Source organism: Vipera berus (assembly GCF_964194415.1).
Source record: "Vipera berus genome assembly, chromosome: 1".
NCBI lineage: Eukaryota > Metazoa > Chordata > Lepidosauria > Squamata > Viperidae > Vipera > Vipera berus.
The window spans coordinates 312,481,923-312,498,447 of record NC_138202.1 but is presented as its reverse complement, the minus strand read 5'-3'; positions in this window follow the sequence as shown (position 1 = coordinate 312,498,447).

Here is a 16,525-nt window from a genome sequence, read left to right as displayed (position 1 = left end):
CAGTTTGAAAACATGCAAATGCAAGTAAAGGTAAAGGAAATATCTTCAACCATGCTCCCTACCATGGTTAAGAAACAAAAATGAGCACACACAACCCCTAGAGTCGCAAATGACTGGACGGGAAACCTTTACCTTTATCTTTAGGTTGCTCTGCCAATTTTGGTGGGGATGTGGTTTTATCCTTGGTAGTTCCTTGATTAGGGTATTGGTTTCTGCTTGTATGCATGGTGTTAATCCCTGCTTATCTGGATGTTGGCTGCAGGACTGTTCTGGTCTTTTTGTTTCCTTCTTAACTTTTCATTGTGTGTGAATGTGGTTTATCTCTGTGACTAGGGATTCTTCTAGGAATTAATACTTTTCGGATCCAGCTTGGTCTAGGATGCTCAGTTTCCCAGTTGAAACTATGGTTGAGTCTATCCATGTGTTGTCAATTTCATTACACATCAATATACTTTGGTACAGAAGATGCATAATTATCAATAAGACTACTGTAAGTGTGTCACCAGTATATATATATGTGGGAAAAAATGTTGATAGCCTCCCATTATCATGTTATTAGACCCAAGGCTAGGAGATGCATGTTTTATGGAACAGCCTTCTGCAGGAGCTTCAGATTGCTCTGATTATACAGTACAGTACTGCTTTTCTGAAAGTTGTCAAAATGGAGCACTTCCGGAGCACTTTTAATTAACACAGTATCACTGTAGCTGTTAATTGTCATCTGAGTGTTCTTACTCTTAAGTATTCTATAAGAATCTGCCTGATAAATAACAATACTCATGCATCTGACTACATTCAATGTACACAATCTTTAAGAAGCACTAGTGCTTAAGGGAAAGCCAAACAAAACACATTCAGTTTGTCTTTGTGCGACAGATCCTGCTCAGGTGCCCTGCCTTTCATGCCTAATCATGTTTCAGAATACAGATAAACTTTGTGCCATGCATCAATAATGTAGAAATCTAAACATTTAGAGGCACATATTAAACATGTTTTCTTGTCTGATTTTAAACAAGCCTTTGTTATTGTAGTTTCAAAGAGCTTTTTAAGGTTTTGAGGTCCAGTAAGGTTTTGCTTATTTTGGTTGAATCTATTGATCCTCATTTTAAAAGCACACTAATAATCTGGTGGTTATTATAAATGAAGAATGTTTGTATTTCTGCTATTAAGATTTTCTTGGCTTACGTATTGTGCTAACAATTAGGGCACATGCCTTTTGTTTCTCTGCATTCCAAGAAATAATATTTATGGAGATAAAATGTTTTGAGAATGACTGCCTGACATGACATTTTCTTAAACTCAGAGCTATCTTGTTCTCAGGAAATGTTTTTTTGCCTTGTGAAAACTATGGGCCCAACAATGGGAGTTATGTTTTCACAGAACCTAAACCTCAACCTTTCTCCAGGGAACTGTAGTTCTGAAAAGAGACTGCATGGAAGATAACTTTCAGCAGAGCCTTCACCCAATTTGTATCTTAATGTGCACTGCTAATTATGACTGTAGGCTTCAGATACCACAGATGTGAATTCTATCCCTCCATATTTTTTTTACCTTAATTTATCCCTGGAGATGGATCAGTATTTTTAAGGTCACTTTCAGCTTCCAGAACACTGAAGGCACTTGAAGGTAAGATGTAAGTAGCAATGACTGTGCCAGTATCTAGGGATAAAAAAACAGCTATGCTTTCAGTGACAAGTCTCAAATCATTTCATTAAGACTGATATACAAGACTGACATGGTCAGTGTAGAAGCAAGCATTTAGTGCAGGGGTGTCAAACTCAATTTCACTGAGGGCCGCATCAGCATTGCGGTTGCCCTCAAGGGGCTGGGTGGGTATGGCCAGGGTGGGCGTGGCCTACTGGGTGGGCGTAGCTAGAGTGCACATGGCCTACTGGGTGGGCATGGCCAGCTCTACATCGTTCGCATCAAGGGTGCCTATGGGGGCCTGGGCAGGAGTGGGACAGATCTGAGGGTCTCTGGCAGGAGGAGGGTCTCTGGGCCAGGGCCAAGGCAGTGGGGGCCATTCCCTCACTGTTTCCAGGATGGCTTTGCGGGCCACATGAAACCACTTCGCGGGCTGGATCTGGCCCCTGGGCCTTGTGTTTGACATGTCTGATTTAGTGGAATTTATCTGAGAGGCCGGAAACATTCTGCTATCACAATATCAGAAGTTTTTAAATCATTAGAAGGAACTTAATCTTCAAAGGGCTATTTTTGGCTTGAAAGGAATGCGTTTCCCATCCAGAAAAGTCTTTGAACTTGCTTCAATGTAGTTCAAAGGTTTTTCTTGAGGCTAAATGGCTTACATACCTCTAAAAAAATATGAGTGTATTTTTTACTTATAGTGTAAAAAATACAAAAGTATTTTTTATATTACACTGAAATGTATATTAGTCGAATACTAGCTGTGCTCAGCGAGGACAGAGTAAGCTCAAATAATTAGGTTTTTGAAAAAATGTGAACTGGATTGCAGATGTCCTCTGGTGAAAATATTGGGAGGATGGGAGGCAGGAGATGGGGCATTACTCTGCCTCTCTACCTTGTTTTGTTTTAGCCACAGGAATTGGTCAGCCTATAAGTGGAATGCAAGGTCTGAAATTTCTCCTCCCAGAAACTCTTTTGAGTCTTCATACCAACCATAACCCTACTTTGTGGCTTGAGTTAGCAGCCTGATAATTTATTCTGCTCCCTGTGTGTTTTATCACCCATAACTGGGGTTTGAGACACCTGTGCTACTTTCCACCTGATAAAGGACAAATCTGAACTTCTTGTTTAAACTGCTTCTACCCTCTGCTTGTGGCAGCTGGACTTTAAACTAATTTTTTTAAAAAAACTTATCCAGACTGAGACATCTTAGCAAGCTTTCAAGCTACTCAGGACTGAAGGCTATGATGTTCTCCCATTGGACAATTTTCCTGTTGCTCTACCTTCCCATCTTTTTCTACCAGGAAAACAATGACCTTATTGCTGACAGGTCTTAGTGCATGTACATATTTTGTGTGAAATACACACACACCCATGCACAAATGTACAAAACATACATCTATACAGACTAAAATAAAATTTATATAGACATTGTATGCAAGCACAACAACCAGCTTTAAAATTAAAATAAAATCTTGGTAGCTCTTTTGACTTCTAGATCTTTCATCGGTGCTGAAAAAGCACAATTCCCCAAACTTTATGTACCATAGAAGAGAATAAAACTTAGTAGAAATGTGATTTTTTTAAAACAAATGCTACCACTCAGCTTTTTCATTTTACCTCAAGTGAATAGAAAAAATGATGTAAGTGTAAGCAGACTTAAAAAAAAAGTTCAGCTGTCAAAAATTATCCTGTTCAGGCATGATAGGCTGTCTGCAGACAGCCTAGTTGGGAAACTTGGGAAGATTACCATGTGAACAGCTTTGTATAGTGTAACACAATAATACATTAAACTGAGAACTAATCTGTGACTCCAATTTTTTATGTATGTTCCAGTAACTTGGAGAAAACCAGCTTTGTATGATGATACTGTCTAGCCCCATATGATTATTATGGAGAATACTGAGAAAATAATTCTGAAATGAAGGACATTTATTTCAACATACTATGTTTTATTTTGTATAATCCAGGCAAATCTATTTTACAAAATCAACCATAATCTTGTAGCTAAGTTCAGTCTCAAAAATAAATATTTGTGATATGTATGTATACATGCGTATACACACAGACAACACACTTGTTTTTTCAATTAGGTAAAGTGCGCACAACTTCAGTACTCCAGCAGAGAAACTGTTTCTTACAAGACCTCTCATCCAAAAATTGCATTGTCTGAAAGATAAAATAAATACAAAGTGAAAAACAGAACCACCTGGTTATATAACATTTTTATTATCAAATAATAATAATAATAATAATAATAATAATAATAATAATAATAATAATAATAGTAATAATAATAATAATAATAATAAAATTTTTGGCAAAACATTCATTTTTACTGCTGCGATTCTTCCCAATAAAGATAATTGTAATTTTTTCCAACTATCTAACTCTTTTTGTATTTTTAACCATAACAATTCATAATTATTTTTATATAATTTTACATTTGAAGCTGATATACCCACAAATATTTAATCTTTTTTACTATTTCAAATCCCGTTAACTCTTCTAAAACAACCTTTTGTTCTATAGTCATATTTTTAGACAATATTTTAGTTTTTTGCGCATTTATCTTAAATCCAGAAACTTTTCCATATGACAATATTATCTCCATCAAATCTACAACCGAGTAAGTCGGTTGACTTAATGTAATAACCAAGTCATCCGCAAACGCTCTCAATCTATAATCTTGATCTCTTATTTTAATTCCCTTAATTTTATTTGAGTCTCGTATCTTAATAATATTTCCAATGTTAAAACAAACAACAAAGGTGACAACGGACACCCCTGTCTTGTACCCTTTTCAATATTACATGTTTCTGTCACACTACCATTGATTATTATTTGAGCTGTTTGCTTCTGATATATTGCCCTAATAGATTGTAAAAAATTATCCCCCAACTCCATTTTCTCCAGTACCTTAAATAAAAATTGCCAGTCCAATTGATCAAAGGCTTTTTCAGCATCCAAAAAAATCAGCGCTGCAGAGACCTGGTTATTTCTTTCCAAAAATTCCAATAAATCTACAATATGTCTCACATTATTTTTCATTTGTCTACCACTTATAAATCCTGTTTGGTCACTATGAATCATTTGCTGCATTACCTTCATTAATCTATTTGTAAAATTTTTGCAAATATCTTATAATCAGTATTTTATTTTTATTTCAAATGATACCTATACTTAAAAAAGATTCAAATTTGGAGGAATGGCAGAAAGGTATTAATAAATTTGTTTGGGCAGGGAAAAGACCAAGAGTTAAATTTAAGGTAATGCAGGATGTACGTGAACGAGGTGGTCTTAAAATGCCCAATTTTAAATTATATTATGAGGCTGCTGCTTTATCATCTATTAGTGATTGGTTTAATCTAACACAAGGGAGATTATTGAATATTGAGGGTTATGATTTGTTATTTGGTTGGCATGCATATTGTATGACAAGAAGGTGGATAATGTTTTCAAGACACATTTTAAGGTATGCTCTGTTGCGAGTTTGGAAAAAATATCGACATAAGTTAAATTATAAAATACCAATTTGGGCAATACCTAAACATGCAATAGAAAATATAAATGTGGGATTTAAACATGATGTGACTACATATAAAGAAATTCTTAGGATGGAAAGGAATGTGTGGCAATTAAAGCCATAAAATATTTTAAAAGATGGGAAAATAGTACAAACTTGGTTCCAGTATGGGCAGTTACAAGCAAGATGGAAAGAAGATCAGAAAGTCGGTATTTCGATAACTGATGGAAATTTGGTAAAACAAATTAAGAGATCAAGGTCAAGCACATATAAGAAGGATATATAATGTACTGATAGAAATAGACTCAGAAATGGAACTTGTATGATAAAGTGGGCCCAGAATTTTCAGGTTATAACAATGGATACTTGGGAAAAGATATGGGTCAGAAATGTAAAATTTACACAGGCTCAAAATTTAAGAGAGAATTTTTATAAAATGTTTTATAGATGGCATTTAGATCCTAAAAAATTAGCAAGTATGTATCCGAACTGCCAGCTTAAATGTTGGAGGTGTGGTGGTGAAGATGCAACGTATTATCATATATGGTGGACTTGTAAAAAAGTTAAAGCTTTTTGGATTAAAATTTGGTGGAATATGCAGAAGATATTTAAGAAAAAGATAAGGTTTTCTCCACAGTTATTTCTGTTGGGTATTATTACAGATTGTACTGTAATAGATACTAAACTGATGTTGAATTTAATTACGGCAGCAAGACTTTTAGTAGTGCAATATTGGAAGAAGGAGGAACTGCCTACTATAGAAGAGTGGACTTTGAAAGTTTCAAACCTGGCGGAAATGGCAAAGATTTCAGCATATTTGAAAGAACAATCGCAACAGAGATATATTGTGGAATGGAGAAGATGGATCGAGTATATTCAGAATAAATATGGGACTAAAAAGTTTCATTTAGCGTATGAATAAGTATTAGTTTTATATGATGTATTATTAGGTATTCATTACTAGTTAGTTATTTAGTTATGTTTAAGGGGACTTAAAGTGTGATAGAATTTAAGGTGTTTTTTTTAGTTAGCATATTTTAGCTTAAGTTTGTAAAAGTTAATACCCTGTATTCAGCTCTGGGAAGTTGGGGGAGGGGGAGGGAGGGAGTTTATGTTTTTAAAATGTATTTTAAAACTTTTCAATAATAATAATAAATAACAATATAAATAACAATAATAATAATAATAATAATAATAATAATAATAATAATAATAATAATAATAATAATAATAATAATAATAATAATAATAAGAAGAAGAAGAAGAAGAAGAAGAAGAAGAAGAAGAAGAAGAAGAAGAAGAAGAAGAAGAAGAAGAAGAAGAAGTTGGAAGTGATCTTGGAGGTCATCTACTCCAGTGTTTTTCAACCACTGTTCCGCGGCACACTAGTGTGCCGCGAGATGTTGCCTGGTGTGCCGTGGGAAAAATTGAAAAGTAATTATAAAATACTTTCTTTGTGTTTATTTGATTCCTATTCAAGAGAATTACTTTATATATAGTCAATATAGGCACAGAGTTAAATTTTTTAACATTTTCTAATGGTGGAGTGCCTCGTGATTTTTTTCATGAAACAAGTGTGCCTTTGCCCAAAAAAGGTTGAAAAACACTGATCTAGTCCAACCCCCTGCTCAGGCAGGAAACCCTATACCATTTCAGGCAATACAATAATCTTACAGCATGTCATAGTAGTTGAAATGTGTACAAACACAAGTTATACAAGATTTCTGAAACCATCTATTTAGTATTTAGTATTTTATTAAATTTGTATACCGCCCTTCTCCCGAAGGACTCAGGGCGGTGATGTTTCACATCAAAACAATCCAATTCACTCTGCCAGGGAGTGATTTGGTATTAATGGGACAATGTGTGATAAATAACCCACAATGATCTTATAGTGTCTTGTTAGGGTTACTCTTAGGCTATGAAATAACTTTTGAAACACCCTGCATATTTCAATTAGTTCAGAATAAGTCTGCCAGTTAGAATCAATTATATAAAACGACTGCATTTTTATTCGTCTGTTCTGAAAGATGTTGCCAAGGAGCAGAAATAACATGGATTTGCACAGAGCTTACACACTCATATGTATATATGTACATGTGTATGTATGTTAGAGTACACACATCAAGGGTCCTTAGTGCTCTCTGAGCTTGGTTGTTTTCTTGCAGAGATTTCATTACCCAAACTAGGTATCATCATCAGTGCTAGACTGCAATGAAATGTCTGCAAGAAAACAAGCTCAGAGACCATCAAAGACTCCTCATTGCAACCCTGAGTTACAAATATTCTCCTTTATTGGTACACAGACATTATTTATCAAATATATATATAGCCATTCATCTCAGAAGAATACATAGATGCAGATTATTTACTGTTGATTTCATGTCTTTAAATAGAAATATTCTAGTTGGAGAGTTTATTTCCAAGGAATCTGGGTGCTTCTTTTTTCTGCTAACTGGGTGGAGGCTCAATGTTCTCCTTTCTTACTGTTTTTTGAAAAAATAATGATACAGATAATGGCATCACAAAGTACCAAAAATGATACATTGGAATATCTGCAAGAAGTACCATTAGCCTGCCAATAAGAAGTGGCGGGACCAAAAATAGACAAAGCAATAGAAGATGATGCTAAAGTGATCTGAGACTTTAGAATTCAAACAAACACCTGCTATATAATTGCTCAGACTTAGCAATTGTTGATAAGAAAGACAAAAAAGTTTGGATAGTGGAGGTGGCAGTATCTGAAGACAGCAGAAAAGAAGAGAAAGAACTGGAGAAAATCACAAAATACAGTGACGATAGCAAAAGAAAGCAAAGATTAATACCAATAGTAATAGACATCGTGGGTACAATCCCAAAACATCTGGAGCACCACTTCAACACCATTGGCATTAACAAAATTGCAAAAGGCAGGAGTTGTTTTTTTTGTGTGAACTTTACATCTTGGAACAATACACCTTTAGCACCATCAAACAATACATCTGCTTATCCCAGATCCTTGGAAGGACTTGACAGGTGGATAAAAATGCCAAATCCAGCCCAAACATGCAACTAACCTTAATAATACTTCTTTTGATTTTTACCCTATTTTTCCTTTTAAAGTTTTTTTTCCTTCTGCTCAATCATGTCCAATTCTCAGAGGCTGCCTGGACAAATCCTTGCAGTTTTCTTGGCAAGGTTTTTAAAGAAGTGGTTTGCCTATGCCTCCTTCATAGGGCTGAGAGAAATTGACTGGCCATAGGTTACCCAGCTGGCTTCATACCCATGGTGGGATTGGAACTCAGTCTCCCAGTTTACTGCTATACTAAACTAGCTATTACAGTTTTAGAAGCACGCAGAATGTGTAAGCAGTTTCTTCTCCATTTTCTCTACAATGATAGCCTTGTGAGATAAGCTGGTCTTAGAGGGAGTGGCTGTCTAAAGGTCATCTAATGAGACTGCCAGGAGATGTGATCTTGGGTTCCCCAGGTCCTATTCCAGCACCTTAATTACATTGCGCTGAACAACTGTTCAGAGAAAAGAGCAAAGCTTAACTAGAGGACAGTCTTTACTTGCACATTTTCTGGGCTTCTATATTTCACTGAACAGTTTTGAACATGGATTCCTGAAATGCTTAGGTGGTAAGGTTAAATCAAGCCAACAAACTAAATGGATTTCCTGGCTCACAGGATGCTGAACTGAAAGGATCCAGGAGGGTAATTCATAAGTTCCCATATTTAGCATTTATTTCAGGTCAAAATTCTTAAGTCTTTTTAAAAGATATCCTATGCTTCCTCAAAGAGATAAAATGTAACGGGTGCCATTCATATTTTTTTTAATATCCATCTCTGAAAGTAACTGAACAGTAAAAATTATTGCAAGACTATAAAATCACCCTTGAGCACTTGAAAGTGAAAAGCTACTTCAGCAGGATTTCCTCTGATCATAAAAATGAATTGTGTAATTATCAGGCAAGCAAGATAAAATTATGGCTATTATAAAAAAGCACTGGGTTTCTCCATAGTGTTACAAAATAAAATGAATAGGGATAATGTAGTAGCTTATTCTTCTATTATACATTCAACATCAGTATTGGTTTTACAAAAAAGCTGATTAAGCCCAAAGAGTACTCAGTAAAATAGAATACCTGTTTGCTTGATTACAAGATATATTAAGTCATATTGGGTGAGCATTGTAACTGGGCAGCCAATAAATTAAATTAAATTAAAGAAAGAAAGAAAGAGAAAGAAAGAAAGAAAGAAAAAGAAGAGAGCATGATTTTTATTTCCCCATCATTGAATAATATTTTGGAGCACATGCAATAGCAATGATACTAATTCATCGGCAGAATAACATATAATACTGACTCTTAAAAAGCTGAATTGGTTCTTTTCCTATAGTTTTAATGTGTGAAAATCAGTGCAATATAATGTTTAGACCAGGAGAGCCAGGTTCAAGGCCAAATTCAACCATAGACCTCCCTGAATAACTCTGGATCAATCATTAGAGGAGGTGTCAAAGTTTTAAGGCATTCTTGAAAAATGAGGGATTGGGGTCATGGGCCTTAGGAGATAACCAGGGGCAGGTGTGATAGAGAACAGTGCCTGTTAGATCCCATTAAGATGACACTGATATGGACAGACTGCTATGTATCCTTAAATTATAATTATGGCTCAGTGGGTTAGGACGCTGAGCTTGTCGATCAGAAGGTCGGCAGTTTGGCGGGTCGAATCCCAAGTGCCGCGTAACAGAGTGAGTGCCTGTTATTCGTCCCAGCTTCTGCCAACCTAGCAGTTCGAAAGCACATAAAAATGCAAGTAGAAAAATAGGGACCACTACAGTGGGAAGGTAACAGTGTCCTGTGCACCTTTGGCGTCTAGTCATGCCGGCCACATGACCACGGAAATGTCCTCGGACAAGTGCTGGCTCTTTGGCTTTGAAACGGAGATGAGCACCGGCCCCTAGAGTTGGAAACGACTAGCACGCATGTGCGGGGGAAACTTTACCTTTACTTTTTACATCCAAATTTATTTATTACATCATATATACTTCTCTATCCAGAGGACATGTTTTTTGACACATCTGCTGGGGCAAACTGCAGGTAAATGGTCAAGATGCAAGGAGAATTGTTTATTGATTATAAACTTGTATATGCCATTTATGTTGCAAGAACTGCAAGGCAATAACTGGAGAAGATAATTTGCCCTTATTTTCTCCTTTCAACCAGAAAACAATAGAAACATTAATGTATGCTACCAGCATTTGGGGAGGAAGCTTTTAATCATGCAATCAACCTGGAATTTGTTTACAGCTTCATTAGGTTTAACGTCATCTTTAATCTCCCTGTATCCTCACCATTCGTCTGTTGGGAAGAAAAAGGAAGTATAATTTAAAATGTTTTGATTGTTTTTGGAAGGAAAAGGATGTCTATACCTAGAGATCTTAGCCTTTCAGTGAAACAGGGAAAGTGTATGATCTTTAGAAAATGCTTTTCAGAGAGCTGCCTCAAGATACTTAACATACACCTGGGTTTCATTGTATGTACTGTACATATAGGTAATCCTCGCTTACCAACTTCCTTGTTTAGCAGTTGTTCAAAGTTACATTTGGGAAAAAAGGTTTTGCAACCAATCCTCACATTTATGGCCAGCAGTGTTCCCTGGTTACATGACTGATATTTGTGTGCTTCATAACCAGCTTCCAAACAAGCAGAATAAATAGAGAAGTCAGCAGTAAAATTGCAAGTTGTGATCATATAATGTATCAGTTAGCGAACCATGCTGATTTGCTTAACGACCAAAGCAGAAGTGATGTAAGTACGTACATACAAACATACATAAGAACACATACACTCAATACACTAAAATATCTGGACCAATAAAAATTTTCAGTTTGCAGCAATAGATGGACCCACCACAACTGAATTCTTCCTCTTAATTTTAAGAAATTAGAGATGTGTGAAGTTCAATATTTGAAGTGCAATATGTGCACTTACTTTTTTCAGGAAAATGCCTTTTTTCTTTATGATGAGGAGGAGTTGTTTTTATCCAGGATGTCCTGCCACTGTCACACTCCTGTTTTTCTTCTTTGTAGTTCTCTGCTGAAGCCCGATTACTTTGAGGAAAATGCTTTTTCTGGGGCCTGAGCCAAGAAGTTTCACTCCTTCCTTCTAGCAAGCATCCCGATTCCCTCATCTGATTATATTCAAGCAACTGCTTTTTCTCATCTTCAGCCATGATAGTGAAATGTGCTTCTAGTTACTGTGACACAAATTCCTGTTTTTTAAAACAAAACACACATAATGCAAAAAACTCAGGCCTCATTTGCTTAATACTTTTTATCTTTGAAAACAGGCAATACTGATCTGTTCTTATAGAAATGACGCCTGATATATACTCACTAGAAAAGATGATGCAGCTGATCTCTGAGGAGAAAAATATTATTTTCCAATGCGGACAATTCACATACTAATCATCCTGAAATCCACTTCTAACAACATTAGGACACTACAATGGCCCTACTGGATGAGGCCAAAGCTGATTTTAGTCCTGCATATTGTTTTTCATAGTAACCAACTAGATGCCTCCAAGAAGATGAAGATGTAATATCAATATCACCCTCAACTGGTCTTGGATTTTCAAAACCAATAGCCTTTGATAGATCTGTCCTGCATGTATTTATCCAATTTGTTGTTAAAGCCATCTAATGTAACAGATATTACCAAGTATTTTGGTAATTAATTCCTCAGTTAAAGAATGTGCTTTGCCCCACAAAAGCACATTCTTTTTACTGTTTTGAATCTCCCCCTAGTCAGCTTCATTGGATGACCCAATGTCATTGTTATGTGAGAGAGGAAGAAAAGTTCATTTTATTCATCATGCATGGTTTTATACCTCTCAAGAACTTTCTAACTCTGCTGCCTATTTTCCAAGCTAAGTTGTCCCAAATCCTTTCTTGTAGGGAAGAGGTTCATGTGTTTCAGTTGGATGGCTATTTATTTATCAAATATACATGGCCACCTATCTCAGAAACATGACCGCATGGTGTGCAAAAAAAAAATTAAACATTCTTCAAAAACCATTAAAACGTTAGACATAAATAGAAACAAGATCAGGAGATGGTAGTTCTACTTCCCAACATCTAGAAGATTCAGGATACCCATTAATTGAATAGTAGAAGTTTGGTTTTGGAGGATACCACAAAAATATTGTGGGATAGGGTAATATAAAACCCCATGCTGCACTAATCCTCATAAATCAACTATTGAAATTATCTGGTCAGCCAATTCAATTGACTAGAATTGGCCCACATTTCCTCTGCCCTATTTTTTTTAGCACTTTTTCAATTCTACCTACATGTACTTGGTCAGCAAGGTCCCTTTGGAATTCTTCAGGGTAGAGTCACATATAGTTCATCTGCATAGTTTTTACATCTATATACCACTCTTTCACCCCTTGCCCCCAATCTATGGTTATGAATATTTCCTTCATGCAGGTATCCTGATGGCCCTTTTCAAATCTCTTCTTCCTTCTGCACACTCTGATGTGACTTCCCATGTTAAGATCTTTCTCCTTCCTCTTGTGTTCAGTTTTTCCTATTAGTAGATTCTTACCTACACATCCTGTTCATTGGACAGATTTACAGTGCTAGGAATAAGTACAACTGTACTTCTGCAGAACATCAGCCGCAAAGTCCATGTTCCAGTCGGTATTTCTGCTACTTATAAAATCTCTCCAGAGTTCACTTTTCAGGATAATCACCCGAGAGTGATAAATCCTGTAAAGTTCTAAAAGTTCCTTTAGAGGATGTTGGTAATTTAGGGAACATGTACCCTGTTTGGAAAATATTCTGAAGGGTGTATACTACCTCTTTTCCCGTCTTGTCAAATAAAGGCATATTTAGACAGATGCCTGTCAACAATGTAATTAATTTTTTCTTTGAAGATTGTTGAAAAAATTGTGCAAGAATAATCTGATCTGGAATATATATTGTATAGACTACTGCTTTAATTCTAGAGACATTGAGAGTTATGAGATTTTGATTATAAACCTCTTGCCTGGAAATGCAAGTCTTGACCTTTTTCCTGGTCAAGGAATAAATGTGATAATTCTGTTTTTCCCCTCTTGCAAAAGAGAATTCACACCACTGTAATTTTTTACATGAGCAAATTATAATAAAAGCTCTTTAACAGTCTTTCATACTCCAACATATTGAAGGACTATAGGGAAATGATCAGATATTAATTTAAAATGTAATTGATTACATTATAAAGTTTAGAGGGGCATTTTTAATACAATGGGTGCAAACCCCTCATCCTCAACTTCAGAAGTTGTAAGGTATCATTTTATAATATAAATCCAATGGCTTAAAATATTTGTGTAATTTTAAGCTATTTTGTGTCTGAGGTTGCCATCTCTGGAGCTATAGGCTGTTATTTTCCAAAAGTACAAAGGACTTGAAAAGTAAAGAACTAAAAAACATGGCTTCTGCCTAGACATGCCAGAAGTAACTAATGCCCCCTTTAGAGATGGAAGTACTTTCAGACTTGCAAGATTCTGTTAACTTTACAATAAAGGTAGAACTAGTACAACTCATTGTGCTTCTTGTTTGGATACCTTGCAAGGCCAACATCAATCTTGCCAATCTCAAAGTAGCCCTCCCTTTCACTCTCCAGAAAACTAGGAATGCTTTCACCACCCCTCTTCCTTCAGACTTATTTTGTTAACTGATCCCTGTTGGGGGCTCTTCCTCCTGGTCTCTCAAGATCATTATCACATATCCTTGTTACTTATGGTTTTATGGGCAACACTATTGCAGCTTGTTTACTCTAATATTGATAAAAACTACTGATCAACTGTAAGTTAGAAACACTGTAATTACTGGTGCCTCCCCTAGCAACTCATATTAGCATCAAGACTACTAGCCATTACAGTAATAATCCCATCCTTCATGAATCTGTCTACTGTCTTTTTAAAGTATAAGCCAGTGTCTTTTATACACCTGGCAGCACTGCATTTAATAGTTTAACCATTTAAACTATTTACATTATTTAAAGTGTTCAAACTGCTGAAGAACTTTTTATTGGTCCTCATTATCTACAGCTCATACTAACTTCAGCTCATTAACCAGTAATTTAACATATTGTACATTGGCCAAGTCGGTTCCCACTATTTGCATAGTTCTATCCATTGAAATAACATTTTTTTACTTTCAGACTTTTGTTCTTTAACAAGAGGAAGTTTGCTTAGAAGTCTTTGATGAGAGATATTAGCCTTTTGAAATACAAATAAACAGTGATTCCTTGATCTTTCTAATCCACATGCTCACTGACACGTACCTATGCTCTGCAGAACTGTAATTTTTGCTGAAATGAAGTTCTCAAGTTTTAATACCTGTTGAGAAATGGCCACTCTTGACTAAGAACCTTAGAAGATTCCAGAAGTGCTTAGCAACTGGCAATTCAAACCACAGCTAAACCAGTACACAGGGATCTAACTATTTTAATCAATTGTTGGTAAGTTGAATTATACGTTGCACAATAAAGCAAATAACCTACCGTATGTTATCACAAGACAGACAAACTTCAGCAGATAAATGAAATAACATCAGGGAGATCATTTGCAACTAGCCAAGAAATGAATATGTATGTCCTGGCAAAATCTTTATTCAGCCATGTCCCTGTGATATTGCCTTTATCTCATTCTTAGCTCATGATTGAAAAAAACTTGTCAGTTGCTCTGGTTTTAAATAAGTGTCCCCACCAAAAACAAAACAAAACTAGCAGAAACTCACAGCAGATCAGTTTATGGAATATTCTCAACTGAGCTTTGGGGAAGGGGATCAATCCACTCCTATTGGCTGCTTCAGGCACATCCTTTTCCATAAGTAGTGCACCCACTTCTTTACTGCCATACTTATTTTGCTCCAGATAAGGGGAGCTAACAAAACAACCAGCTGTGGCTGCACCCTGTAGCTCCCTACAGTCTGCCAAACAGCATTTGGTTAGGCTGGGGGAGCCACACAAGCAAAGCTTTCCCACTTATCATGCAGGTCCTGCAATACCAATACTGCTAACAATAGGGAAACAGGGAGCTGCTGAGTTTTGAGATAGGCAGCTTTCCTGCCTTATTTTTACCACTTCTGCTCTATCTTTGTACAAGTCCTGTACAAAGTAACAGAGGTGTGAATCAGCATCTATGAAAACTTGCACATAATTGCTTCTCTGTTCTCCATAGTGTTCCTGTTGGTTGGTGATATTTAGAAAGTGGGAGGGCAATATAGCCAAGGAATTTAACCAATGACTTTACTCTATACACAACATACACCCCAGCTGGCAGGAAAGCAGGACTTTGCTATAGTTTTGGGATCAGCAAATCAGACTGGAACTTATATACGTTTTCTGCCATCTCAAGAGCTGATGGCTAGTACTTTAAGGTGACAGTGCAAAAATGCCTTAAAAAGGTAAAGGTAAAGGTTCCCCCGCACATGCGTGCTAGTCGTTTCCGACTCTAGGGGCCGGTGCTCATCTCCGTTTCAAAAATGCCTTAAGTAGTTGCAATTCTTTAACGTTTAACCTAGTAGAGGTGATTGCATACATTAGTGGTGGTCTCTATCAATAGATCATAAGAAATTTGCATTGGGTTAATGGATGGCCAATATGTATGTCTACATATAAACACCGACAGAAGAGACTGTGGGGTTCGTGGTGCTCTCTGAGCTCAGCCAACAAACCCCTCTCCTTAACAGTGACGTTACCTAGCCAGGTAATGAAACGTCTGCAGAAAGCAAGGAAGCTCAGCGAGGTGCAAGAACCCATTCACTATCAATTCCTTCTTACCCCATTGTCTCTACTGAAGGCTATAAAACTGTTTATCGGCTCCTAAAAATGATTCCCAACCCGATGAGCGTTTTCTCAACTGGGTGTGGCTCTCCATCAGTCCTTCCCCAATCCAACTATTTATTTATTTTTTATTTTATTTTATCGAATTTATATACCGCCCATTCCCGATAGAACTACCCTCCTCTTAATTTTCCAGAAGCAGTTTAGGAACCTTTTTAAAAAGAGCAATCCGCCATCGAAATCTCGGAAGGCTGCTACGAATGAGAGGCGCATCTATAGCTACTCCTGCCGCTCTCCCCCCCACCCCAATACCCCACGAGTTCCGTCTGAGGATTAGAAGCACGATGCAGCAATCTGTAAAAGGTGAGTCTCCCAAACCTGGACCAGCTGCCACGCCGATCCTTTCCACGTGGCCGCAGGGCGAACGAGACGCAACCGCTCCCCAACCGCCCCTCCCCCCCTCCGGTTCCTTAACCAGGGCCGGGAAACCAGGGAGCGTTTTGGCGCAGGACCCAGCCCCGCCTCATTTCTCCAGG